The sequence below is a fragment of the Camelus dromedarius genome, chromosome 12 (genome assembly GCF_036321535.1).
Source record: "Camelus dromedarius isolate mCamDro1 chromosome 12, mCamDro1.pat, whole genome shotgun sequence".
Classification (NCBI taxonomy): Eukaryota; Metazoa; Chordata; class Mammalia; order Artiodactyla; family Camelidae; genus Camelus; species Camelus dromedarius.
In genome coordinates, this window is record NC_087447.1 from 21,806,211 (window position 1) to 21,831,633 (window position 25,423).

A 25,423-nucleotide genomic window follows, 5' to 3' on the forward strand; every position below is an offset into this window, starting at 1 on the left:
AGTAAACTTGAAGGGTACAAAATCAATATTGAAATATCTAATGTCATTTTTCTCATAAATAGTACAAACAATCCTAAATTTAATATGGAGCCACAAAAGATCTCAAATAGTCAGAGCAATCTTGGGAAAGAAGAACACAGCTAGAGGCATTGTACTTTTTGATTTCAAACTATATTATAAATCTACAGTAATCAGCACAGTACCGTATTGGATTAAAAATAGACACATAATTCAATGGAGGAGAAATAAACCCATGTGTATATGGTCAATTAATTTACATCAAAGTAGCTAAGAATATACAATGGGGAAAGCATAGTCTCTTCAATAAATGGTGTTGGGAAAGCTGGACAGGCACATGCAAAAGAACTGAAGTAGACAATACAGAAAAATCAGCTAAAAATGGATTAATGATTTGATAGTAAGACCTGAAACCATAAAACTCCTAGAAGAAAATACAGGAGTCAAGGCCCTTGATGTTAGTGTTGACAATGATTTTCTGGGTATGACCCCAAAAGCAAAGGCAGTAAAAGCAAAAATAAACAAGTGAGACCACATCAAACTAAAAATCTCTGTATAGCAAGGAAAACCACCACCAACAAAATGAAAAGGCAATCTATGGAATTAAAGAAAATATTTGTAAATCATACATCTGATAAGGAGTTATATGCAAAATATATAAAGAACTCATAGAACTCACTAAGAAAAAAATTCAACTTAAACAAGCAGACAGAGGTCCTGAACAGACACTTTTCCAAAGACTTGAAAATGGCCACGAGATACATGAAAGGTACTTGACATCAGAAGTCATCAGGGAAATGAAAATCAAAACCACCATGAGCTATTGTCTCACACCCGCTAGTATGGCTATTCTCAAACAGACAACAAGTGTCAGTGAGGATATGGAGAAAACAGAACCCTTGTATACTGCCAGTGGAGACGTAAACTGGTACTGCCATTATGAAAAACAGTATGATTTTTTTCCTTAAGAAATTGAAGATATAACTACTCTATGATCCAGCAATCCCACTTCTGGGTATACAACAAAAGGAAATGAAATCAATACCTTGAGGAGATATCGGAACTCCCATATTCGTGGCAGCATTATTCACAATAACCAGGATGTGGACATAACATAAATGTTGGTCTATGGATAAATGGATAAAGAAAATGTGGTATCAATATCAATAGCTAAAGAAAATGTGATATAGATATAAATCTCTCTATATATATTATATGTATATACATATGCAAAGGAATATTATTCAGTCTTTAAAAAAAAAAAAGAAGGCAATCTTTTCACCTGTAAATTTGCAACAACATGAATGTGGAGGACATTACGCTAAGAGAAATGAGCCAGTCACAGAAAGACAAATACTGCACGATTTCACTTACATGTGGAATCTTCAAAGAGTAGAATTCACAGAAGCAGAGAGTAGATACTGGGTGCCATAGGGCTGGGGAATGAGATGGAGAGATGTTGATAAAGCATTTAAGTTTCAGTTATGCAGGATGAAAAAGTTCCGGAAGTCTAATGGTCAGCATGGTGTCTGTATTAGTAATACTGTACAATAACTTGAAATTGGCTGAGAGAGTAGATCTTAAGTATTCCTACACACACATACAAATGATAGCTATGGGAGGTGATATGTTAATTAGCTTGAATGTTGTAATCACTTCACAATGTATCAAAACAACAGGTACACTTTAAATATATACAACTTTTATTTGTCAATCATATTTCAATAAAGCTAGGGAAAATTTAAATTGAATTCAATTAAAATGAAATAAAGCCAAAAATTCAGCCCCTAAGCGGCCCTAGATACTTTTGAAGTGCTTAGCAGCCATATGTAACTAGTGGCTAATATAGTGGACAGCACAGACATAGAACACTTCCACCACCAGAAAGTTATACTGGATAGTGTGTCCTAAAATGCTCATGATCCACGAGGGAAAATGAGAAGTGGTATCAAGAAATCCTCAGAGAAAAATAAAATATTGGCTTGTGAAAATAGGATCCATCATTTTCAAGATTTACTAACTACAATGAAATCTCTGGTATAAATGGGTATGTGTCTAGCATGGCACCTGGTACACGGTAATGCTTAATCAATGAGCATAGGATTAATTAGCAGCCGTTGCATCAGAGCATCCTGAGCTGTGATGATTAATAAACCTTCTGAGGGGGAAGGGTATAACTCAGTGGCAGAGTGTGTGCTTAGCATGCACGAGGTCCTGGCTTCAATCCCCAGCACCTCCGTTAAAGTAAATAAATAAATAAATAAATAAATAAATAAATAAATAAATAAATAAATAAACAACCAACCAACCAACCAACCAACCAACCAACCAACCAAATTACCACCCCCACAAAAAAAAATTTAAAAATTAAAAGCATGACTTCAAAAAAAAAAGGAAAAATCTCCCATTTTTGCTGTTCCTGACCCTTTTGCTGTTTACCTTCTCCACATCACCTGGAAGAAATTAAGGAAACAGATAATACCTCTGAGGTTTCCATTATAGGGAAAAAAAAAAAAAAAACAAAAGCCTGAACTGAGATTATAAATATGAGTGCTCTGAAAAGCATAATGCTCTAAAGTAGCACAATTTATCATGTGCTCCACAGATGCTGGAAGGTGTTAATTTACATTTAATAGGTTAAGGATACTGGTAGTAAGTTAGGGAAACAAAGTCAGGAGTAGGAGGGTAATAACAAACGTAGAAGATAATATTTCAGCAACATGAACCGCATCTTTTTCTCCAGACAGTTGGTTTTCTTCTCCCCGCCCTGCACTGCTCCAGTTAAAGCCGCTGCTTTTTCCTCTGTGCAGTGCCTTGGGGAGGGAGGCGGAAAGTAGAGAAAAGAGCTGCCACTCTATAGTTGGTTTCCAAAGTCAGCGTCCTTAGGGGAAAGAGGACTGGAGGCAGAGACAGATGATTTGGGAGAAATAATAGTAACAAAAGCAGTGACTACCCTCTTCGCTCCACTCATTCAAAAAGATGATTTTCTGGACTAGGGGGAAAAAAAATTGGTGAGGATATAGACATCGGTGGCTTCCAGAAAGAGGAACTCTAAGCCTCACCCTGGCAGTTGCAATCCCTGTAGACAAAATGTGTAGTTTGCCTGGTAAGTCTGTCTCTGCTGAGAAGGGCTTAGGCAGTCTGAGCTCTCTGTCCCAGCCCAGAAGGGGGAGGGAACATGGGCCCAAAAGGGCCAAGCAGTCAGGGTAAACATCCGTCTGCCTTGACTGGAACATGCTGGGCTGGGCAGGGCAAAGGACACATCAGAGGACATTTTGCACAGACAGATTTCTAGTAAGAGCGGCTAGTCCTACCCTTGGGGAAAAGAACTCTCAAGCAAAGCAGAGCCCCACGCTGGGTGTCACCGTACAACAAAGGGCTTAGGAAGACATCACTTGCTGCAAACTGGAACTAACAGCTATTTTGTAGCTGCAGGAAGCAAATGATCTCCCATTTTCTCAGCACTGCATTGAGAATCACGCTTAGGCAAGCACAGCCGGACACATCACGATCCTGGAGAGGCTGCTAAGCCTTGCAACCTTGCAGTTTGGGTGCCAGTTGCTTAGGGAAGAACCATGACAGTGCTGGGAGCCCTGTTTCCTTGGGGCATCTTGGAACACACAAAAATGCTTGTTCCATCAAATGGTTTTCTCTTATCAACCAGCTTAAATCAAACTATCAATGGAACAAAGTTTTAAGTGGACTGGAGGCAAAAAGTAGAGAGAAATAATGTTGGAATAGGGCCCACTCCAAAGGTATGGGCCACTCAGGCCAGTACATCAGTGCAGTATTGAGCAGTCAGAGCAGAGACTAATGCTTCTTAGATCCCATACATGTGGGAGTAAATTAGCCCAGAAGGAGGGCAGAACAGAAGACTAGGACAGAAAGGGGAAAAAAAGAAGGAAATAGGAAAGCACTATTCAAGGGAATGAGGTTCTAAAGCAGTTTAGAACCATAGAGATTTTGACATAAACCTGTGCTCTGATCAACAAGCTGGAACATCGAGCTAAATTTTAATTTTTTAAAATAATTACATGCTTAATATAAATAAGGGAAACAAATCGGCCTAAAGAATTCATTACATAATAGAATGTTAATTAAAATAAAGGCCATCATTTATAATGATGTTTGAGAAAACCTTATAAATAACATGTAAACTGTTTATGTTATATTAAAAAATAAATTAGATATATTACAGGCATAGTATGATCACAATTATATAAAATTATCATATGTGTACATATACATGAAGAATAAAATAAAACATGTTGCAAAATTAATGTCTTATCTCTGAATAGGGCTAGTGTTTTAATCTTTCTACTCTTCCAAATGTTCCTAATTTTCTATATTAATTAGGCAGTATTTTTATAATACAAAAATGAGCTTTACTTGAAATACTATCTGCACCTTTAACAGTTTTAGAATTAGGATATTAATTAAGTAAAATTAACCAGGTCTGATATGATTAAAGTTTAATTTTTGAATAATGATCCATTTACTATCCAGGTTATATAACATTAATTACATTCAATTCATTCACTTTTTCACTTAGCCATTCATTTATGATTCATTCTTTAATTCAATTAGTTATTTTTAAGAATGCTTCATGACAGAGGTCAGCAAACTAGAGCCCAAGGACCACACCCAACACACTATCTGGTTTTGTATGGCTTGCTAGCTGAGAATGATTTGAAATTTTCTGGAGTTGAAAAAAATCAAACGACAAATAACATTTTGTGATATATTAAATTTACATGAAATTCAAGTTGCCTCACCAGGTCACAGTTTCCTCATCTCCGAAAGGAAGATCTCCAAAAGGATCTCTCTCTTGATCCCAGTTTAAGAGAACATGAAGGCACACATGCAGATAGCACACGGATGCAGGTAGCACACGGATGCAGGTAGCACACGGATGCAGGAAGCACAAGATAGCTCTGGGATGACCTGCACCACACAGAACAGCTTCTATGGCCCTCTCAGAGGAAATAAAATACTACCTCTTTAATTCTAAACTCCACCCCAAAATCATCTACCTAATGATCTGATACAACTGATAAAATGCCATCCCTGAACTGATGCCACTGAATTGATACAAGTGAATTGATACAATTGAGACAACTTCACCCCTGAAATCATCTACTTGATGATTTGATACTATTGAAACATCCCTGGTTTGTTGTACCAAATCATATCATGTCAAATCAAATCAAAACAAGAACATAATTGAAGGTATATGTACAATTTTCAGACATAATGACCCCAAACCTTAATGAACCCATCCGGAATGTGTTTCTACCATACCTACATGTACATGTATTTCAGAGCTTTAAATATCTAGAAACAAACCAGGCCAATGATCTTCATGCAGATCCCTTACTCTCAGACATTCAGAAAAATGACTGAGAATAAATGCCTCCAGCTGCCTAAAATATTAAGAAGAGGTTTTTTGATGTGTTTTAGTGACAAATTGAAGCTTTATACACAATAGTTTATGACAGTTTCTGCAGTTTCTTTCTGACTGTATTACCTGTAATAGTACATTGGGACAATGATAAAAGGAAGTCTTAGATGACAAAATTAAATGCTAAAAGGAATTTGATAGGTTGGTGGTGGATGCTAGCTAACACAATTGCATTTATTAGAGATATGTGTGGAAATATACATTTAGGTCTAAATAATCAACCACATAGGTTAGGTAGAAAACACTTTAACAGCGGTTCTTAGTGAAAAAAAGACACAGGTTTTATGAACAGTATGCCAATTATGCATCAACTTTAAGAGTTCCTTGCATTATACTAGAAATGGGGACATACTGTGGTCATGGGGGACAGGGACAGCTTCTAGGATGTGCAACCAGGCGGTTACACAGGGCTGGCATTTGAAAGCCCAGAAAGGCCCTATATTTGATGAAGTGCCCTGCTGCTCCCCTTCTGAAGTGCTCAACAATTACTGATCCAGGAGCCTTGCACTGGGTCCCACTAATTATGTTACTGGTCCTGGTGCCTACCCTCATGAAACTTAAGTCCTAAGGCTGTACTGACAGAAGCCTAGTGTCTAGAATGTTGGAGTTTATAAGTTAATGTGCTGGTTATTTTCTATCTGCTCCACTTCCCACCTAAACCCATTCTTACCCACCCTAGAAAGCATGTGTGTGTAGGGGGAGAATATATATACATATGTATGTAAATATATATACACACATATGTATATATTTGAGAAGGTACTGACTACACAGTTTGGTATTTCTTATTTAGCAGTATATCATGAACATTTTTATACACATTTAAGTGTTCTTTAAAACATGAATCTTTAATGAGTATAAAACTTTAAATGATGGAAGTAATTTATTTAATCATATCCCTAAAGTTGGGCGCTGAAGGTTTCAATAGTTTTCAACTATAAATATGAATGCATTTATTTATAAGCTTTCCCTCTGCTTTTTAAATTTAAAATTCCTAGAATCAAAACTACAGGGTCAAACAGTATGAAGTTTTTAAGACAATTATTAACACATATTGCCAAGTCCAGAAAATCCATAGTCATCTGTACTCCCATCAGCTGGAGGTCCACTTCACCAACCTTGTTTATCAATGATTATCTTTGTTAATAAGAAACCTACTTTTAATTCTCACTGATAATTGTTGATTAATGAAAATGGCATTTTTTTTGTTTCAAATTGAATTTATTTGAATGATGTTAACACTAAACATTTTTATGTGTACACTGGTCGTGTGGGTTTCATTCTCTATAAACTATCTGCCCATGCAATTTAAACTTATTTTTTCTATGTGGACATTAGCATTTTCTTTTGCTTTGTACAAGCTTTTATATGGAATAATGATTTATCTATTGTATTTGTTTTAGGTTATCACTTTAAGGTAATAATCACTTTAGGTAATATGATGTAATGTAATCCAAAGGATAGTGATTTATTTATAGTAGAAACATAATTCTTTGAATAAATGGTACAGGAGAGGATTGTTTTAAAACCACTCCTTTTTAAACCTCCTCCCTTGCTTGGTCCCTTACTGACATTCTGAAAAAGCTGCATAAGGAGGACATGACGTACCATGAACATGGCCAGGAAGCAAAGAAACACTCATTTAAATGGGAAGTGCTGCTTGACAAGAGTATGGGTGGAGTCCCCTCTCTCTTCATAAAGAGCAGCTCAACTGCTGCACATCAACTGTTCGCAGCAGACCATACTGACCTCGGAACTCCTCTCTCTTAACCTTGCACCTTTGCCTTTCAGGAATGTTCAACAGAAATTGTTGAATAAACTGAAAACACTTAAAAGTCAAGGTCTGACCAAAAGTCAAGGTCACAGAAATTGTACTTAAATCTATGTAACTTTCCACACTCTCTAACCCAAGCTGCCAACCTTTGTACAATGAGAGCCCCCCAAGATGGGGGTGAGGCAGGGTCCTAAAGTCAGAGAAGGAAGGACTCCCCAGGTTCCCATCTGCCCGTCAACCAACATCTTATTTTATGTATAGACTCACAGGGGATAATCTGGGAGATACTGCAAAATAAAGAAACTAATAATGATTAGTCCCACAAGACAGTTATTCTAATTAATGAAATGGTCTACTGATCCAGTTTGAACAGCAGGAAGATTATATAAGCATATAAAAAAGCATCCTGAAAGAAAGCAACTTTTTTTTTTTTTTGGTCACTGAAAGAGAAATAATGATTTAAGGCATCCAACTAACTACAAAAAATAAAATAAAATTTCTGGTTGACATGGCCTCTAATCACAAATAAAACCAAGTCTTTTTTTCAGGGTGGGGGTAAGGGCCTCAGGGGAAGGAGGGCCTGGACAAAGATGGCAGGGTTTTACTTTTCCTAAAAACCAGTCCCTGGTTTGCCAAATAGGATCAGTCAAAGATTTAGCAATATGGCCAACATTTGGCAGAAAACAGCATGCTCTAAATCATTTCAAATACATCTACATCTCATGCATCTTTTCAGGGAAAATGTGCATATGTAATCAATTATCCATTACACTATGAGAGCAAAGAGAAGACTATTTTATTAATAAGACACCTACTTTTAATTCTTAGAATTAAGATCTTTTAAAGCTGAATGCATAAACTGATATTCTTCAGTTAATGTAAAATTTCCTGCATTTTTCAGTTTGTGGTGGAAATGACAAGAGTTCATAGGCAATAGTGCCTTTCTTCTAATTAATATTGGTAGGTAGTTGCTTATGAGTTATCATGAGATAAAGCCACAGTACTATGCAAAGAGTTCACAAAAAGCTAATAACTTTCTAATGCCAGGTAATTCAGACACTCCTGTGGTCTGGTGTAATATGAGGAAATCATAGGATGATAGTATCTAGCAGCTGGTTGTGACCTGAGCAATCATCTGGTGCAATTACCTCAGGGAACAAATGAGAAAAAACTCTGACCCAAATATGTTAAGTGACTAAGTCATGGTTATGCAGCTAATTAGCAGCAAAGATTGAAATTGAACTTGGGTCTCCTAATAATACACCCAGTCTCCTCTTCATTGTACCTGTTGGCAAACCTCCAGAGACCAGAATAAGTCAAAATTTATCCATATATTCAAGATCTATTTTGATTGAATAAGAAAGTTATGCTAATGTTTAGTGAAAAAAGAATGGAACAAAAGTATGAATACACAGTATAATCTCAACAAAAAAGGAAATATGTAAAATGAAAATTGTAATCATCTGTTGATGGGAAGATTAGAGATGTTTTACTATCTTCTTTATGATTTTCTGTATATTCTATAATTTATACTCATAACATAATGTCAATTATACACATAAACAATCTCTTATTATTATATGTTAGAAGAGAGGATTATATATTATATATTGAAGAGTGAATACTATACAACATACTAATGTATATTATAAGAAATATATGTAATATGTAATATATAATCTTATAATATACATATATATCATATAATATATATATAAGATACATAATTACATATGTGATTAATTATAATATACTTCCTACATTATAGGAAATTTGTATCAGTGTTTCCCAAAACATTGTTTGTTTAACACAAGTTCATTAGGATGACACTCACCAAAAGATCTTGGTGGAGAAATCAGCTTTGGAAATATTGCATACTCTATCTCTGATTTACTGATTCACATTTTACACTAGTACATTAATAGTTTTCCATGCTGCAGTAAAGAAAGTAACATAAGTTTGTGTAGCCACCACTTCCCTACCTGTCTGACCACAGCACTGCTAGGAGGTATATGGCACACTTACTAAATTAGGTTTCATAGAACGCACTTGGGGGAACATCACATCTCTTTGACATTCCAAATCGTCCACTCACAGAAAGGTCAATAATTTGAGTCTCTTAACTAAGCGTTACTTACAAATATTTTTATGGTACACATATAAAGTAACTGTAGTTTTGAAATGTATGAACAATTAGACCTATGTGTAAAGGCCCCCTTTTTTTAACCTGTGAGTATGTAGTGCATTAGGCCAGGAGAAGGTGATTTCTAGGAGTTACTACTGCGAGTTTTCACATGTTTTTGCTCATTATTTTAATGTTTGAGGTGGTTAATTTTAATTTTGCTTCTGCCCCAAGGCTTTCATACAGAAGATCAATAATATTATAATTAAGAACATCACTTGAAGTTGGCTAGAGACATGCCACTTTCTCTATCTTGGTCTGGACCCCAGTACTTAAAAAGAAATGAGCTCAGTGACCTTCTTTTCACACCCAGGGCCTCAACCCAGCATGCCAACTTCAGAAATCTATACAAATAACTTGAAACACAGCTTGGATATGTCTATCTTCTTCATTTCTCTTCCTTCCAAAAATTCATCCAATACTTAAACTATTTCCTCTCAAATGCTTCCATTGACCTCAAATATGTGTTTCTTGGCCTCTTTGTGCCTCAGGTTTTTTTCTTTTTTTTTTTTCATCCTTTCATCTATAAATTAGTAAAGAAGAGTGGCTCCTACAATCAGATTTATGTACAAATTAAATAAGACACTACATAATATATGCTTAGAACAGTGCCTGACACACAGTTCACTTTCATAGTTGAGTGTTAGGTATTAATTTGAAATGAGATGTAACTTTTTCTCTCCCTCTGTTCGTGTTACTGGAAATACTGTCATCTCTCAGTTATGCAACATAAAAAATAATAGTGTTATCTTTGCTTTCTCTTTTATCTTTTCAACTCTACAAACTACACACACACACACACACACACACACACACACACACCACGAAACATGCATACTATGCAATATATTTAAAAGTCCTTTCAGTTCGTTCTTTGAAATCATTGTTAAATACATCCTTTAATTCGGTCCGGTATTCTTACTACTGTATCAGGGTTCATTCCCTCACATCTGAACTAGTATATTAACAGAGCACCTGGTTTCTGTATTTGAAAATGATTTCTTCTCCAATCTACCCTGTAAGCAATATGCTGTAAAATTTGATGTTGATCCAGTCAGTTCCAGCTTCTAAGCTATCAGTAACTTCCTCTTTCTTACAGGATAAAATCTAAATGCTGAAGAACATTCCAGGTATCCTCTAGCTGGGCCACAAGGTCTGTTCCGCACCCCTCAAATGAAATCTCCACTCCAGCTTTCATTTATGCTATGAGACTGGTGTGAAATAATCAAATTCCTTTTCTCCGTCTTTCCAAATGGGACTAACTGATGTTAAAGACAGTTCAAACCACATTTCTTTATAAATCCTCCCTGAATACTTTCATTCTGATATAAACCTTCTGCTATCTTCCAAATCTCTGACAATTCCTTCAGATGACTTACTGAACATAAATATTGCATGCTTTGGGAAAGAAGTGTGTTCTACTCTGAATGTATATAATGAATTTCCATATGTTTGTCAGAAGTGTGCAGGGGAAACGGATTCATGTCCAGAGTAAGTGTCCCTTCAGTAAAAACAAAGCACTGCCCCTTCCATACTGGAAGCAGCCCAGTGTAATCAGTCTGCCACCAGTTAGCTGGCTGATCTACCCCCAGAATGGCGCCATACTGGGGACGTAGGGTTGGTATCTGCTGCTGGAAAATTAGGTACTCAGCAATGGCTGCAGCCACTTAATTTAGCAGGTGGAAGTTGCTGAGTCCATGCATAACCCTATCCCTGCCACCAGGGCCACTTTGTTCATGAGCTCACTGGACAATGAGAGGAGTCAAGAAAGAGACTAGTATCCATACACGTCATCCTACCCATTTGCTGTATAGCATTATCCTTTACTGAGGTCACTTACTGGTGAACATTCACACAGGACACAAATATTTCAACGATCTTTACAACTGTTCCCAGTCAGGGCTGCCTAGTCACATACCTCTTCGTCAGACTCCCTTGTCACCAATTTTCCAATCATACTGTTTCCGAGTCCCTGACCATCCAGCCGAACCAGTGGCCACAGCTCATGAACTGGTATAGAGTCTACCTTCAGCTATTTCTCCTTCCAGGAAAAATAAACATCCCGGTGAACTGCTTGAAGTTAAGCCCAGCGGGAGGATTTCTCTTCGCCGCGGGCTTCAGGCATGTCCCAGGAACGGGCTGCAGTCCTGCAGCTGTCCGCTTTCAGGGGCGCCTGTTTGTGATGTAGAACCATCCATTAACCAAGCCCGAATTTTCTCTTCCTCATTCAGTTGGTCATGGGGAATTCCTGCTGGGGCCAAAGGTGTAGGCCGGGAGAGAGAGGGCAACGTAGCAGGGGTAGGAGTGATGGGCATCTAAGCTGCTAACCCACCCAACTTAACTGTGCCTTCAGGGCCTGCTGGAACCCTATTTCACATGTATCGTCTCCATCTGCTAACGCAGCATGGCTATGCATGCTCAGCTGCAGAGCGTGGTGAGTCGGCCAACACCCAGTGCATGATAAGCAGCTCAGGTTGCAAGCCAACTTGATAGGTGAGCAGGTCTTACACGATAAATCCATTCTAATATTTCAGTCTCCCTTTGAATAATAATAATAAGCCTTTGGATACTTTCCTCGGCACTCTATCAAGGCAGTTAATCTTTCTCCTAGCCTTTCTCCCAGCCTTCCCGAAAGGACCTACAGTGGGAGCTGATACCGCAGAACTAAGACCCCCAACCTCAAAGGGGATAATGGAATCCTGGAGTGGCAGGGAGGAGGCTGAGACACAGAATATCCAATGGTAAGGGGGGGCACGGCTACTGTAACGGAGACAGGATCAAAGCACTAATCAGAATAGTCTGACTCACAGAGACCCATGATGTTGGCTAGTTATGATGATGTTCCAAGAAAAGAAATATACAACAGGCAGTCTACTCAATTCTCACTTGATCTGTGTAAGCAGAAGTGCCCTGGGTCTACTGAACTGAAGACTAACTTGAATTCCCAAAATGAAGGGCCATGGCTCCTTAATTAATTCCCAGACTTGAACTAGTTTACAACCTACAACCCCTTGAAGGAAGGGGAGACTGGGTCCCCTTGAGGAAAGACCCTATTATACTGCCAAAAGGAGACACTGGGGCCAGGAAAAGCCCAGGTCGTTCATACTAGACATCCTTGGCAGCGCTAAAGCATCGAATCCATAATCTCGGTTTAACGGGCCCATATCAAAAATGTTTGCCTGACACAACTTTATATTCCTTCCACCATAGCCCCGTACTGTTCAGATCCATTTCCACATATATCCCCCAGGTTTCTGTCTATATAGACTGGAAAAATCATGTAATTTTGGTGAACAGTGAACACCTTCATGGGTCACATCTTGTACTTCCCCCTTTCAGGCTTGCTGAGCCCTGGGTCTAGTTACAGATCTAGAAGCAAAGAGACACGGCAAGTCTCAGCCTGAGAGAACCAGCAGTGCTCTGTAAGGCAAACACTTAAGGGGGGACCATCGCAGGTTGCTCAGTCATAGCAAGGCTAGCCTCCCTAGGGCAAATGTGGAGCACCTAGCCTATCCCACTAATCTCCTTAATTGGACTAAAAAGTTCTAAGGCAGCAAATGTATGGCTACCCAGAACATCACCTTCTACGGGTATTTGGTTAGGAGTATCCAAGTATCAATGTTCTGCACATCTCTATTCCCACATCTGCCATGGATTACCAAACTCTCTTTATCACTGGAAATAGAATCATTAGTGTCTTTAGATCTAATCAGATTACATGAACACCTTCAGAAAACTCGCCTCTAAGATTTTCTTCCTCTAAAATAACTCTAGTACCAAAATCTGTTTCTGTCATGGTTCAACCAGAGAAGCAGAACCAGCAGGAGATCTATATTGAGATTGTTTGCAAGGAATTGGCTTCAAGGATTATAGGGGCAAGCCTGAAGTCTAAAGGGCAGACTACCAAGGAGGTCTGGCTGGATCTGTCAGGAGGGGACTGCTATCCACAGATAGAATTTCTTTATCAAGGAAGGCTCATTTTTACTTTTAAGGTTGTCCGACTGATCGGATCAGGCCCACTCAATTTATCTAGAACAACCTCCCTTACTTAACTTTAATTAGTTATGAACCTTAATCACATCTACAAAGTACCTTCACAGCAACACTAGATTAGTATTTATATTTGATTGAATAATAGGGAACTAGCAAAATTGAGGGAGGAATTGAATAGAAAAAAAATTTCAGAGATTTGTTTCTAGACATGCTAAGTTTGAGATGCCTATTGGAAGCCAACCTGAATCTATCAAGCAAGTAGTTGGATATGTATGTCTTGATTTGAAGGAGCTGAAGAAATACATTTGAGACTCACCAGCTATTTAAAACCATGAGACTGGATAAGATCATTGAGGGAGTGAGCCCTGGGGCAATTTATTGCTCACAAGTTTGAGACATGAATGATGAATGAGTAAAGAAGAACTAAGAAAGGAAAATCAGTTGAAGCAAGGGAAGGAAAATGTAGGATCCTGGAATCTGAGTGAAGAAAGTTTTCTAAGAAGGAATAAATGCTTAACTGCATCAAAAACTGCAGATTGTTCAGATGAAAGGAGAAATGATGTTTGGAGATTGAATTTAAAAATGTAAATGCTGTTGGGTGATCTTGTAAGAGCTAATGTTACAGATGAGATGAGATTAGTTCTAACAGACTCATGATAGGTGGTCTCATCAAGGCTATGAATGCTAGGGCACTGGCAGTAGGTTAAGATGGGGAAATGTGAGATCTGAGAGGCTGCTTCTGCCAGTGGTCAAGTAGAGGGAGGGAAAATCTCCATCATGAATACATGGAACCTGGGGACTCCTTTTGGATTCCAACGGAAGCATGGGGGCCAGGAAAAGCCAACGTAATTTATACTTGATATCCTCTAAAATGCTAAATGGCCTATATGTATTTGTAATAGAAAAATAACATTCACTTGAAATTGTTTGTTGTAATAATTATTCATCGAAACTATTACTTTTAATGATTCCATTATCCATCCTACAACAATTACAGAAATTTGTGGGTACTACTACGTCAAACATCAATTAGCAAATATGTTGTAGAATGCCTCGACATAATTTTCTCTTTTATTTAAAAACCTAACAACTCTGCAATAGGAATTCTCTGTGTGTGTGTGGTGTGTGTGTGTGTGTGTGTTCACACTGTCCCTGTGTTTGTTTTTTCTTCTTTAGAATCAGCTGTTAATTCAAGCTCAAATAATTTAAAGTATGAAAGACCTTGAAGTAATTCAGAGAGAATGTGAGATGTCCATTCTCTCCAATAAGAATTGTATATTATTTTTTTATTTTAAAGTAAACTTGCGAAATGAAACTGCCTGTTCAATACAATTAAGAACAGTAAACACACCTGAGATAGGCCCCGAAAACCTCTATTGAGCTGAAAGGGTTATTTACATTCTACTTTGACCAGATTACAGCCATCAGCTGAGCCAGCTGAGCGATAAGTATCCACGTTTCCTAAAGGAGACCTGGGTCTGCTTCCTCCCTACCTGAAATGACAGAGAGGGACACAGCTGAAGCACCAGCAAGGCCATCACAGTCTCCAAAGACCAGACCTTGGAAGAGGAGACTAGCCAAATGATTAATAATGTTAGTAACCACAGAATAAGAAATCTGTCACTTTTTATCTTGCTCATTTGCACACAAGGACATTTGCACCATAGCACACACATACACACAGGGATACATGAAGGTCCCTGTCACCCTTCCCCAGGAGCCTGTGAAGTAGCCTGAACTGGCAAGTTGGCGTCCTTGTCCAGTTTCCATCTGATGACTAATCATTCTCCTCACCCATCTGCGTGCACTCCTCTGCCCTTCTCATTTCAGCATAAATTCTTGGCAAAGCAACAACCTTGTTAATCCCCGCCTACTCCCCAACAACGCCCATGTAGCTGAATGAGGCTATAGAAGTGAGTCTGGTGAAGCACTCCGCCACACAGACCGGTCTCTCTCGAACTTAATGACAGTGAACCTCAGCAGGGCATCTGATGCTGCCCGGGAATTACAGCTGGTCCTGCGTTTCTGCAGGTTCTGCATCTTTGGACCCAACTAACTGCAGACCAAAGATACATGTGTTTAAAATTCCAGAAAGTTCCAAAAAACAAAGCTTGACTTTGCTGCTGGGCACTGGTAACTATTTATCTAGAATTTACATTGTATTTGCATAATATTTATATCATATGAGGTATTATAAATAATCTAGAGATGATTTAAAGTATACGGAAGGATGTATGTAGGCATGTGGAAACACACAAGGGACTTGAGCTTGAGCATCCTTGGATTTCCGCATCCATGGGAGTCCTGGAACCGATACCCCGCAGATACCCAGGGACCACTGTACGCTATTTTCCCTAATCCAGTCACTCTCTCACTCTCTGATTTAATGCATTCTCCTGTCTCCTCAAATCCTCAACACCTCCTCTCCCAGCATCATTCTCAGCTGATAACCTTGCTTCCCACTTGGCTGAAAAAAAATGGAATCCATCAGAACACCAATTTCACATACTCCTGCCACTCCATCGAAGCACCTACGAATATCTGAACTCTCACAGTCTCTCCTCCCACCCAACCCGCAGATGAACCATCCATGCTCTTATTGCAAGTTGATGCCTCCACTTATGTACAAGCTCCCACTCACTCACTCACTCCAGGACATCTGGCAATTCTCCCGGTCTCTCCTTTATCATCAAGTTTTCAGTCTACTGGAATATTCCCAGTCATATTTAAACATACGGTAATTTCTCCTGTTTTTAAGTTTTTTCTGTACCTCACAAGATACTGCATGATTTCTCAGCAACACTTCAGGAGGCGCTGAAGGGGAAATATCTCTTTGCTATTTGAAGGGGAATGTCTACACTCGCCCTCCCAGCTATTACTCTCCCATTCACTCTTAACGCACCATTGATTTCAGCTTTCATCTCATCACGGCCCTGAACCTGGGGAGTCAATCCCCAGGGGCCTCCACATGGATCGGGAGCACTTGACACAGGGCCTCATTCCCTCTCATTTGATGGACATTATTGCAAAACAAGACCTGGCACATACTACGTGTTGCTCAGTTATTAAATTAATAAGAGAGTAAGAAAAACAGCTTTCTTGATCTTTCCCTCTCTCCCAGCAGATCACCCTTTTCTCTGGACTGTCTCTGTAACCGCGTATGTTTCATGAACGCATTCCATCCATTCAGTGTCTTTATTATTTGTTTTACTGCCTTCTTTTCAGGCTGTGAGCCCCTCCAGGGCACGATCTGCATTCCAGTCCTCCCTGTACCTAGCACAGGGCCTGGCTGGCACCCATGCACATTCAATTAACATTTGTTAAATCAACATTTTTAAGAAGGAACTTTTTTTTTCTTTTAGAAATGTTGCAGGTACATAACAGAAAGTTTGCAAAATTCAAACGAGTAGAGGAAAGGATGAAAAACCCATATCCCCGTTATCAAGAAAGGTCAGCATTTTGGTGTATATCCTTCCAATTTTTTTCATGCAAATTTTTGAATGTTTGTTTAAAAGATGTTTTATGTAAATTCGTACATATATACACTTCTGTATCTGATCCTTAGACTTATTATAATGAGCATGAATGTGAAAGTTTAATATTGCTTTAAATGGATACATCGTATTTCAACAACTGAGTAAAACAGAATGTCATCCACTGGGCTGTGGCGGATGGTTTGGATTATTTCCATTTTCTAAAAAAGAATTTTTAAAGGGCTCCACTCAAGCTATTCAATAGAGATAGGCAACCTTCTCGACTCTGATGGGCTGAACTAGGGAGTTGCCAAATTTTCCAGCTAATTTAGTTGATGGCACTATCCCAGTCTCACAGCATGAAAATATGGATTTAATTTGATGCCAAATGAACCGAGGAAGAAGGTGCCCCTTCTCCCCCCCAAAAAAGAAGTTTTAGTTTAAAACTACAGAGGCTGTTTTCAATAAAAATTTCCACATTTCTTTTAGTAAATTTCCATCTGCCATCCAAAAATACCTGATAATTGCAAAGGAACAGGTTGCTTTCCATGTTAAGAAAACATGCTTCCCCAAACCTTATCTCCCCTCCACCAGGTCTTTCTATGCCAGGAGGAGGAAGCAACTTGTGACCTTTACTTTTTGACACAAGGCTCATATTCATAACAGATTCAGACTCTTGGGGTAGCTGTTAACTGAAGTTTCTGCAGAAATACTGCTGACATCCCTCAGTGCCCGAGGCTGTTGCATCTGTAGGTCTGGACCAGAAGGAGTGAGCTGTAGTATTTCTTTTTTCTTCTTTGTTACCCTTGGGTTCTATCCTATTAATTCTGCAACGGGAAGTTCAATTTGAAGTGCAAATTCAATATTGTATTGTGGTACTTTTGTTTAACTTAACTTTCCTACAGAAATATGTAGTAAAAACTGAATATACAATTTCTCTTAACACAGCCAAAAATAATTGATCAAATTAGCTAATACAAATAAAAACGTGAATTACTGGATGGAAAGCATACAGATCATACAGTTCGGGTTTTATACTAGACTGCCAGTTATATGCATGAGTTAAACATGGAAAAGGTTGTTCTGATCTCCTGGAAATGAGACCTGCTTACTCTTATCCTCACTTTCAGGGTAACTGTTAAGAGCTGATCATCTAATTTATGCCTGGGGTTGAAAGAAGGGTAACTTGAGTTTAAAAGAGTTTTGACACAAAATTCAAAGCAGCTACAAAACTGAAGATGTCAGGCAGTGAAGGTTTCGTTTTCTTTCCGAATGACTTTATTTGTCTTTGTATATGACTGTGTAACAGTAATAGCTACCACTTGTTCAAAACTTTCTAGGTGCCTCGCACCATGATTGGCACCTTAAAAACATTAGGCATTTAATTTTCCTAATACCACCATGAGGTAGGTATTATTTTAACTATTCTACAGATAAAAAAAATAAGACAAAGAATTGAACCTGCTCCAAATGACGTTAATAGAAATGCTGGAATTATTACTCAAATGTCAGATCTTCTCCTTGATTCTCTTTGTCACCGTCTCTTGTTCTACCCTATGTGTTTTTTTTTTTCCTGAACATATATCTCTTCATAACATCTTGTATACTTCTCTCTTTCTTGTTCCTTAAACTGATCATAATACAGAACAAAAATCAATTTCAATTGTAATTTTTATATATGTTAAGTTTTGTTTTATATTCTAAGGTTGAAATGTTTTAGAATACTTGAAAAATTGAAACAACACAGCTCCCCCCAACACTCTCAGGTGAGATGAGAAGGCTTAGCAGGATGGAGGAGGAGCAACACTCTTATCCTAAAGGGAGAATGTTTGCGGTCACGTGTTTCCCTTGAGGACTAGGTCTTTGTTGTGTAAAATGCTCCAGGATGATTTCAGAACGGTTCATCTTCCCCTTCCCATTCCACAGCCATGAAGGGATCGTTCTCAGATTCACCATGAGATCCTGGTGGGGTTCCTTGAAGGAAAGTCCGTGAAGGTGTGCCCCCCTTCCAGGACTGAGGCCCCAGGACTTTCTCCTTGTCACGTGAGTCCACACTCAGCCTTCAGCAGTTCCTTAAAATTATCACTTGTATGTTCCTATCAGTTTAGGCTTGGCAGCCTCTGCTCTAGGGAATCAGATCTCAGATCTCAGTTATGGCTCTCTGGATTCATGTCTTTCTTTAGGTTTTGGGGTGATGGAATGCTCTGCAATCTCAGTCCTCTAACGGGTCCACAGAAGTTACTGACTTTCAGTTTGTCCAGCTTTTCCTTGTAGGAAGGACAAGAGCAATGGCTTTTAGTTCCTGACATGTTGGAACTAAAACCAAGCCCTTCACTTAAATTTAAAAAAAAAAACAACTTTATTTTATTCAACTGAAATTTCTTGTAATTGAGACAGTGATTAATAAAAGAAAAATTTATTTTGCATTCTTGTTCCATGTAGCTACTGTTTGAAATACTGAGAACACTCAGAAATCTATCACAAATAAATGAAGCTTCCAGGGAGGGTAGGATCTAAATCATCTGGAATCCACAGAGCCATTCAGTAATTTTCACATCTTCTATGAAGAAAATACATGTAAACCACTCACTGCATTCTCTCATATTCTCCTGGCTTTGTGTTTGTTGGCTGATGGAGGCATTTAGAGTCACTGTATTGGAAACCATAACACTAGTCTCTCTTAAATTATCCTCAATGTTATATATCCAAAATATGCCCTACCACCAACAATCCATTTTTAGCATATTTATATTTTTCTCTTCATTGCTGATGAAAAATCCAAGTATCTGTTAATTTCCTGACGTTCCTTACAGACAATTTCTATTCGAGAACATAGTTACTAGGGAAACTGTAGTCCAGACTAAATTCTTGATCAACAGTGGCAACTTAACTGGAGAGCAGAAGTTAAGGGAATTTTATAAGAAAGTTGTAAACTTACCACATTTTAAAGTCAGGATGGAGAAGGCTCTGCAGAAATAGATGGAACTAGAAGAAAATAAACTGTAAAACGTTTAGAGAAGGAGTGAGCTGGATATATGGCATGTTACTCAGGAGCAGAGTTGATGGCTCAATGGAACTGAGATGCTCTAAGAAGGCAAAATCATCAGTTTAAAAAATAGCCACCAGGATTGTAAAAAGACCTGACTTCATTTTATGAAAATATTGAAGGAACAGAGATAGTTTAGTCTAGAGGAGAAATTCAAGCAGCAGAAGAGCTATCTTCAAGCATTAAAGGACTGAAAGATTGAGATGTGAAAAAGCTTCAACACACTTAGCCTGGCCCCAAGAGTAACAACAGTACCAATAATTAGAAGTTACAAGCAGAGGTGAAGAAGAACATCTTCATAATCACAAAAGTTCAAAGATGGAAGAGGTTATCTCTAGATTTAATGAAAGCCTTATCAAAGACATATTAAAGTCAAGGCAAATAATTATATGTTTCATTTGGTTTTGAGTCACTTTAATTCCTTCCTGAAAAAGTAAGGCAAAGTACTAATAAATGAATATAATTTTGTCTTTATGTTCCTAATGACTAGCACATTGCCTAGAACATGGCGGGTGTTAAAAGTTACATTTGTTGAACCAATTCAATTAATAGAAAAATGACCACGTAGGGAAGGGAAGCAGAGCTGCAGAGTGGATTCAAGCTTTGGAAAGATGGCTGGACTGATGAACCTCCACATCCCTCTGATTGAAATATTCCATGATTGTGTTCATTTAGGCAAATAGCCTTTAGTAATAACGTACAATGGCTCCTCTGTATTTTTGTATAGCAGTTTCAGGGTTAACCAAGCTCTTTTACATATCTATCCTACCTTAGGCGTCTAAGGCACAGAAGGTGAGGCAGCTGAGATCAGACCAAGTGTTTTGTCAATGTTACACCTCAGAAACAGCAGAGGCAGGATTCCAACCCATGCTTCAGAAGATGTTCAACTTCCTCTTTATCAGGTAAAGTAATTCCAGTTTCATCAGCCCTTCCTCAAGGACCCTGGTTTTAAGTCCTTTCCACATCTACCTTAAAGAGTACAATTAGCCAACTATGGAGAGGAGAAAGAATAAGATTTTTGAGGCTTCCCGTCTCAGTTGCACTGATTATTGATTTGGGTGGACTGTGATGTTCGTCATGTAGTTACATACTTTCCACAGACATGGCATTCTGAATAATTAAAACAGTTGCTAAAACTTGTTCAAAAAGTATATGCATCTGATGTGGTTAGGCCTTTTGCATGCACTTTCTGAGTTTATCCTCACACAGTTCTATGAAAAAGGTACTATTATTATACTAATTTTACAACTGAAGCCAAGAAAATACAGAGGGTAGCCTGCACAAAATTCTACAATTAGCGCAGGGATTCCAACTTGGGCAGTTACCCTAGAAACTATGTGGAAAAAATTTTTTTCCAGCTTTATTGAGATATAATTGACATATAACCTTGTGTAAGCTTAAGGTGTAGAAAATGTTAATTTGATATATGCATACATTGCAAAATGATTACCTCCATAGCTTTGGCTAACACCTGCACCACATCACATAATTGCCATTTCCTTTTTGTGTGAGAACATTTAAGATCTACTTTCTTGGCAACTTTCAAGTGTATAATATGGTATTATTAACTTTAAACCCTTTGCTGTACACTGAATCCCCAGAACTTACTCATCTTAAGTTTGTACTCTTCCACCAACACCTAGAAACTGCACTCTTAAAGCCTACATTATTTTAAGCTGCTGTGACAATCTCCCACCAAATAAATCAATGATTCACTGCAACACTAGGACTTCAGATCTGAAGTGTGGGCACAGTGCAATCACCACACATGTACTGGATGGGATGTGGACGGCACTGTTCATTCACTGGCAACAGCACTGGTTCCATTACTTGCTACTTTGGCTTTGAATTATCTTCCCATAGAACAGACAGCAAACACTGAGAAAGCAACTTGGAAATTCAATCTGTCTAGTTCACTTAGGTGTTGGGTATTATCCTGTGAGCCCTGCTGGTATTATCCTGTGGTCTTGGAACCAACTCTAGTTAATGGAGGCAGTGTCATTGGCCTATTATCACATCTTATGTATAAGAATGGCAACAAAAGAAACATGGATAAAACAGCAGATGTCCAATAACATCTTGCAAAACAGAGCTTTCTGACTTTCCCTTGTACCTGAACTAAAGAAATCCTTCTAAAGCTAAAATCCTAGAAGAAGAATATTGTCAGCATTTATCCTTTAATGAAAACAGTGTTGACACCACTTAGGCTTGACTTAAAGAGCATCCTCCCTCCCAACACATATTTCTAGGTAATGGCCTTGCCAGAGGTCTTTGAAGAAAGCATATGAACTGATGAAAAACAATGGTAAAGTTATGCACTAAAATTTTAGCAGCTGGTATTTCTGGCTTGTGAAATTGTGTTTTTTATTTTCTTCTTAGAATTCCTCTGTATGTTTTAAGTTTGTCAGTGAGTCTACATTACTCTTGTAGTCACACATATAAATGTTATTAAAGTGAAATAGGAAAGTGCTTACTCTAACTATGCATTGAATTGTGCAAACCTATAAAAGAATATTCTTTGAGACTAGACACGATAGAATAGAATACATAATGAGAGCACAGCATGGGTTCAGGCACTACAAGGATCTAAAGATAAAAAGATGAAGACGGTCTCTACTCTGAAAAAAAAATCTACTAATTCTCATTCAGTTTTCCTCCTACCATTCATTCTGTTGCTATTAATACAGGACCACTCACTAATCTGCCAATTTCTAAGCTACAGTCACTTCTGCTATTTCTTTCAACACTTTCTGCAAAACCCAGCAGGGATCATATATTTATTCTACCTTCATAATTTTCCAAATACCTCTTCTCTACGTTATTCTTAGGTCACTAGTACCCCATTAATTGTTGCTGTAATTTTCCAATCGTAGAATATTTTAACTAAAAATGCCTAGGGTAATTATAAATATCCATTTTAATGTCTTTCTGGAAAAAATTAAGCTCACCAAAATTATCCTTCTTGACTCCAACTAATAAGGGGAAAAAACACACTTCGAACAATTCCTCATGACTCCAGACTTAGTGATCTCTTCACCACACCATGATATTCAGTGTATACAATAACTATAGATTACTTACAGTCTTGCTCTGTGTTACACTCAGATGATACTGTTTTTCAAAGCACACCCTGTGTTGTCCAGCTTTTATAACTTGCTCAGACTGTTCTCTCTAATCGGAGTATCATTACAGCCACCCTGTTATCGTCAATTGTTCAGATACAACTCAACCTTCAAGATTCAGACTAAGTAATACCTCATCCACGCAAAAGCTTTCATTGATTTTCCTAGCTGAAAAAAAGTTATTTTCTGAACTTCCATAGCAATTTTCCTTACCTGTGTTACAGCACGTTTAAGATCTTACCTGGGTTCAAGGTATTTTTGTGTCTCTTTATTTTTATCAATATTCTTTTAAGTATTTTGATGCTAGAACTGTATCCCTAACTTTGTATCTTCCAAGGTCCCTCATAAAAGGGGAAACATTATAAAGCCAGACTATTCTGTTTTAAAGCTCAAAAGAGTGTGAACCACTTAGGTTAAGGGTCGTACAGTTTAAAACAATGATCAGAAACATCTTTATCCTGATTATTCTCATTTGGGTGAAATAAATGCCAAACAAACACTTGGAGACATGACAAAAGTGAGGAAGTCAAAAGAGACAAAGAAGTGCCCAGGGTGAGTAGGGGTGGCTTGTTAATGTGCACTGTCACTCAGTAATACCTGGGCCACACATGCTCTGAAATGTAACAGGCAGCACGCCTGCCTTTATTCTCTCCTGCCGTAACTGACAGTTCTTCCAGTTCTCCAGCTTCCATCCATGTGAATCCAAATATGACTGATGCTACTGCTCCTCATCCCGTGGTTTAAAGCATTACTGATTATAACTTAGGGCACCTGGGCACAACTGCACTGTTCCTCAATAACAAATTCCATGAGTTACAGGCGTTGGCTATCGTCTGCACATTTCAGAGATGGAAACAGACCTGTCGTTCCACCACTGCAGCGGCACATACACTAATTTTACAGGTCAGCTTCCCCACTTCTTGAAACAAGCACGTCGGAGTCATATCAATGTTTTCTATTTCATTGAAATTACCCAGAGAAAATTTTATGTAACATACAGTGAACTGAGCCCAGGTTACTCTTATCAAAACCCTCTAATGGAAGCTACCCATACAAACATCAGGAGCAGAAAAGCATCGACTGGAAACCCTGAGAACTAGGATGCTGGGACTTTTAAAATGTGTTGTAGATGTTACAGGGAGGTTCAGCAAGAAATGCAAATTCTGAATAGATTTTTAACATTATATTTATCTATGCTAAAATAGATTTTAACATAAGTACCTAGTTTGCAGTATTATATATCTCTATTTATCTACCTACCTACCTACCTTCCTATCTATCCATTTGTCTGTCTGTCTATATATAGAAAGAGACGGTAGGGGGAATCTAACATAGGATTCATGAATCTGTCATTTTGCTGACATGGGAAATACTGACAGCACTCAGACTTGGTTATTTTCAAGGGATTATATTTATAATCTAACACCTATCTACATATGGATTCTAGACATGAAGAATTTATCCAAGGGTTCTGCAGCCCTTTAAAGAGCCATGAAGAATAAAATGCTTCTATTTCTCTCAACACGTCTTCTCACTGATGTATGTTGAAGATATGACAAAGCAGAATTATTTAACTATTAAATTTCTTCCAGATAAACTATGTTTTATACACATGGGGATAAAAAAACATTAATTTTATATAGAAGAAGCCTTGGCAGTTCAAAACAGTCCCCTGATTCAAAATATACATGAAATAACAACTCCAAAATCTAAATTGACCCTTTCTTCTCATGCCAGAATGAATGTAGTCTTTGGCAAAGAAGAAATTTTAAGTTTGCATTTCATCTGTTTCTGTTAAACAGGTTAAGGTGACCTAAGTAGTACGACTGCCCCTTCGACCCCTTGGTCTTCATCTCTGCAAACAACTTCGCTATTGGAAGTTCCTACGGGCGGCTGCAAGTGGGGATGCAGAAAAACAGGCTCCAGAGGGTCTTAGTGGGCAAACTCTGATTCCTTTGTAAAAGTCAGGCTCAGTAGCAGGAAACAAGAATCTAGCTTCATGGCAAGATCGCTCTGATGGTGCTGAAGACTTCAAGCCTTGTGGCACAGTTTAATTTAATATGGTAATGAGAAATATGAGAATTAAAAAGAAAAAAGAGCCAACTGTACATTGGAGGGAAGAAAACCCTTTACGTATAGAAAGATGCTTATTAAATGTTCCTTTTGGTTAAACTCAAAGTACAGATTTGCCTAAAGAACATAGAGTTATGGTTTTGGGGCCATTATATTTTATTTGATACATTTTGATTAATAAATGCTACTTAAAGGCAGACTCAAAACTATCCTACCTTTGAGAAGTGCCCCCTCGGAAGAACAAAATGCCTTCAAAGATTTAAATTCACTGGTGGGGATTT

General features: G+C 38.1%; 2 long non-coding RNA genes across 2 annotated transcripts in view; one reads left to right on the forward strand and one right to left on the reverse strand.

Moving 5' to 3' along the window:
• Window positions 1-1,126: 1,126 nt before the first annotated feature.
• The window catches only part of LOC135322583 (uncharacterized), a 137,505-nt gene continuing 113,208 nt past the window's right edge, over window positions 1,127-25,423 (reverse strand). The window contains exon 3 of the long non-coding RNA XR_010383238.1: window positions 1,127-1,144. This is a non-coding gene — a long non-coding RNA (uncharacterized LOC135322583). The remainder of the gene's footprint in view (window positions 1,145-25,423) is intronic.
• LOC135322582 (uncharacterized) lies at window positions 18,706-25,299 on the forward strand. Its single transcript, XR_010383237.1, has 3 exons — window positions 18,706-18,944; window positions 20,722-20,849; window positions 24,872-25,299. It is a non-coding gene; the product is annotated as an uncharacterized LOC135322582 (long non-coding RNA).